Source organism: Ambystoma mexicanum, chromosome 6p (assembly GCF_040938575.1).
Source record: "Ambystoma mexicanum isolate Mex_15411 chromosome 6p, UKY_AmexF1_1, whole genome shotgun sequence".
NCBI classification, from domain to species: Eukaryota; Metazoa; Chordata; class Amphibia; order Caudata; family Ambystomatidae; genus Ambystoma; species Ambystoma mexicanum.
In genome coordinates, this window is record NC_090935.1 from 20894256 (window position 1) to 20899286 (window position 5031).

Sequence of the window (5031 nt, forward strand, 5' to 3'; positions counted from 1 at the left end):
CGAAGAAACTGGCCATTTCCTTTATGTAGGAGTACCCAAAGAACAGGTCCTTCACCTTCTCGCTTGCTTCAGATGTAGCTAGCTTTGGTCCATCTTCAAAAGCACACTCCAGCATCTCTCTGCGGAGCTGGCGCCATTCGCATTTCCCAGCCGACAAATGGATCTTAAGGTCCAACTCATCAATAAATCTGGATCGAGCAGTGTTCAATTTTTGCCGCTTGGCCCAACTCCAGGATACTGACCAGAGGCCCGTTCCTGTCCAGTAACTTGTTCAGACCCCTCCCTCAGGATGGAGCAATGCCCTGGTTTAGGGTGCTTGCCTTACTTCATTAGAAAGTTTATTTCTTATTTTGTTGGATCCAGTATGGGTTTTGCCACTATTTATTTATTCAGATATCGACGGGGGCATTATAATCATAATAGTTTTTTGATAACGTGCTTAATACCAATGAGTGGTATCTAAGCACGGGGCCAGGATTCAAACCTGTGTTGCAATGCGTTGTCTTGCTTCCAAGACATACGCGTCACCCCTTTGATACCCCCCCAACCATTCCACTTACTATTTGTTCCTGCTTTCTTTGTCCAGACGGGTTCCCAGATGTTTCCGAGATGCAGTTTACTCCTACCATGCCAATCTGGGGTGGGCAAGGGCATCAGAGTACCCGCCTACTGCTGTTATTTATGTAGTATAATACAGTCAAAGAAGACTTATTTTTACAGATAATCAAACCAATTAACCAACAAATTGAAAATATAATAATAAGATAGTCTAAAAATAGTTAATCCAATAATTGCTTGATAAAATAGGAACATTTGGTCAGATGATACATCATGCTTATATTATTAATGACTTTCAAAGGTTTGTGATCCGTCCGGATCACAAATTCCACACCCCAGACAACATTTTTAAATCTCTCTACCGCCCAATAACATGCGAGGGCTTCCTTTTCAAGAACTAAATAACGTACTTCTGCACCTTTCAGACCATGTGACGCATGTGCTATTATAACTTCCGATCCATCATCTTGTTTCTGTGCCAGAACAGCTCCCAAGCCGCCCTCACTAGCATCCACCGTAATGATAGTCAATTTTCTTGTATCAAAACATCCCAAAGGTTTAGCCATATCTATTTCCTCTTTGATTCTAGAAAACTCTACATCACATTCACGACTCCATATAAAATCCACACCTTTCCTTAATATTTTCCTCATCTCCAGAACTTTAGTTGCATAGTTCTCTACAAATTTTTGATAAAACTCTGTTATACCTAAAAATGAACGAAGTTCACTTTTGGTCGTGGGGTTCTCAATTTCCTTTATGGAGTTAATAATGCTTTCCTTGGGTTTCACCCCCTCAGATGACACCTCGTGACCCAGGTAGTCCACCTTAGATACAGCAAATTTACACTTCTCTTCCCTTAGAGTAATGCCTCTCTCTTCAAAGATTTTCAACACAGCATTTAAACTCCTGTCATGCTCATCCAACGTCTCTCCACATATTAACAAATCGTCTTGGAAGCAAAACACTCCCTTTACACATCCAAGCAGCCAATCCATAATCTTTTGAAATACCGATGAGGCTGACGCCAAACCGAAAGGCATTCATCTGAATTGAAACACGCCCTCATGAGTTATGAAAGCCGTAACCTTTCTACATTCTTCCGTCAGCTCTACCTGGTGATATGCAGACGCCATATCAAGCTTTGAAAATATCTTCCCTTGGCCCACCATAGTTAACATCTCACCCATGTTTGGCATCACACACTTGTTGAGCTCGCGCATGTCTATGCACAACCTCAGATCACCAGAACCCTTTTTTACTACCACGACTGGTGACACCCACTCGACACCTCCTGCTCTCTCAATCACACCCATTTGTAGTAATTTCTTTAGTTCATTTTTCACACCTTCTCTTAAAGAGAAAGGTAGAGACCTGAGTTTCGCAACAACTGGCAAACTACCCCTTTTTAGAACAATCTGGTGTTGAAATCCTTTCACTTTCCCCAAACTTTTCTCAAAGACTCCATTATGCTCTGTCACATACTTGCTTGAATTAGTGCACGGCAACGACACCTGGAGCACTTGCTCAAGATGATTAGGATCTAATCGGATGGGCAGACTCTTCTGTTCTCTCCACCCCAGCAATGATTGCCCTTTCTTAGTGACATATACTTTACCTTTACACCTCCTTCCTTTGAACTCAAATTCACTTCACACATACCCCAGTGTCAGGATCCGTAAGTCAAGGAGGCAAATGCGCGATCTTTCTTTCCCGACTCGCTTGGTTTCTTCACGTGTGGTTCCTTCACTTTTGTCACGAAGACGTTATTTCAGAACACGGAAGTTTGCTCAGCCACTTCGTTCCGTGTGCTTTAGGAAGCATTGGTCTTTGCCATGGAAACGCTCTCACTCTGCGTACTTGAAGTCACGTGTCTTCACGCATGGTTAGAATATCACGTGACTTTTGGTTTTCGTCTTATGTCCCGCCTTCCCCGATACTCGCTGCTTCTGAAATTGTCATTTCTCTTGCCGCTAAGTTTCTAACCTTGCTTCTGCTGAGTTTAGTGTATTGTGACCCGGACTGCCTACTGGATTCCTGTTGTTTTGTCCCTCTTGTCAGTGCCTCGACCCTCGGAACTGCTTATTGGAACTGTTACGGATTACGGACGTCTGCTCGGATTTGACCCGCTTGGTTTTTGACTATTGGAACTGCTCTTGGAGTTTTCTTCTCATCTACGTCCTTCGTTCTACTGCTACTGGAACTTTTCTACGGACCTCCTTGTTTTCACTGGGAACTGGAAAAGTAACTAGGCGTCCGCGTGCCGTCGGTGGGTAGGTGGATCACTCATTGCTTGCGGACTTCCTACTCTTCATTGAACTCTTCCATTCTGGACTTCCTTGGAAACTATCATCCGGTAAGACTGTTCCTTTAATTCTTCTATCCTGCTTTTGCTCCTTGTGAAGTTCCTGGTTAGTTACGGATTATTTCTTTGTTCTCCTCAGAATTCTGACGTCATATTCCCATTGTAAATTGCCAGTCAGTCAACTAAATCTATTCTCAGGTACTTGCAGTCTGGTTGGTTGGTTGAGCATAGCTATTGTATTTGTCTTGTGTCACTAATGCATTGTTCCTTTGCAGGTTGACTGGTTCCTGTGACGTCCTCTCATCTCAAAACCATCTTTTGGTTAATTGACTGGTCAGAGAGTTTTTTATTCCTCTCTGTTTGGTACATTGACAAAATGAATTCGTCTTCTACACGACGAGTTCAAAATCTTGAAGTCAGGATTCTGGTTACTTGGTCTAGGAAATTCTCCTGACTTAACACCCAGCAATTCAATCCTGTCCTGATTGTACCCTCCAGGATTGATATCTGGCTCTGTTAATCGACTTACCACCCCACTCATCTCCTTCTCAAACACACTTCTGGACACTAACGTAATCTTTGAGCCAGAATCCGCCATCATGGAAACTTTATGACCATTCACATTCACAACCACATATGGTCGCTCACAGTCGTCTCCATTTTCACCATCCATCACAACATTTATGGTATTAACGATGACATTCTGCATTGGAAGTATTGCTTCCTCTTCTGACGATCTTCCATCCTCTTCTTCATTGACGTAAAGGACCTTCCTTTGACTGGACTGTCCAAATTGGTAGTTCTTACAGCAGTTGGCAAAATGACCTTTCCTTTTGCACTTTACACATGTCGCTTTGTGACCTCGACACACGATGGACGAAGCAAAATGCGTGCTACTCGCACATCAAAAACACAGTCTGCCCTCTCTTCTTTCTGTTCTCTGCACTGGTTCCTGGTTTTTCTTCTCTTCCCCGACACCTCTATTCGACTGCTTGGTTTTCCCCCCTTCTTTTGCTTTTGTTATCTGCCACAGTTAATACTTCACTCTTGACTTCCTTTAGATCAGGGGTGCACAACTGATTTTGACAGAGGGCCGAAAGTACCCTACATGATGGCTATAGTGGGCTGAAAAGTAAATGTGGGTGGGGTGGTTGGCGTGGCGTGGCAGGAGGCTTTTTCAACCCCTAATATTTATTAAACACTATGCCCCATGGCTCCCACCCCTCATGCAAACACTATGCCCCAAGGCCCCCACCCCTCAAGCAAACACTATGCCCCATGGCCCCCACTTCCCAACCAAACACTATGCCCCATGGCCCCCACCCCTCATGCAAACACTATGCCCCAAGACACCCCCCCTCAAGCAAACACTTTGCCTCATGACACCCCCCCTCAAGCAAACACTATGCCCAATGACACCCACCCCTCATGCAAACACTATGCCCCATGGCCCCCACTCCCCAACCAAACACTATGCCCCATGGCCCCCACCCCTCATGCAAACATTAGGCCCCAAGACACCCACCCCTCATGCAAACACTATGTCCCATGGCCCCCACTCCCCAGCCAAACACTATGCCCCATGACACCCACCCCTCATGCAAACACTATGCCCCAAGACACCCACCCCTCAAGCAAACACTATACCCCATAGCCCGACTCCCCGACCAAACACTATGCCCCAAGACACCCACCCCTCATGCAAACACTATGCCCCAAGACACCCACCCCTCATGCAAACACTATTCCCCAAGACACCCACCCCTCAAGCAAACACTATGCCCCATAGCCCCACTCCCCGACCAAACAATATGCCCCATGACACCCACCCCTCATGCAAACACTATGCCCCAAGACACCCACCCCTCATGCAAACACAATGCCCCATGACACCCTCATGCAAACACTATGCCCCAAGACACCCACCCCTCATGCAAACACTATGCCCCAAGACACCCACCCCTCAAGCCAACACTATGCCCCATGCCACCAAGCATGCGCCATGCATACATACTCATACAGACCCCAACGCCCCCACCCCTGCATACAAACTAACAAGCATACACCATGCACCCATACAGACCCAAACCCCCCACCCCCAACTCAGCACACAAACCCACAAGCATACACCATGCACCCATACAGACCCGAACCCCCCACCCCCAACT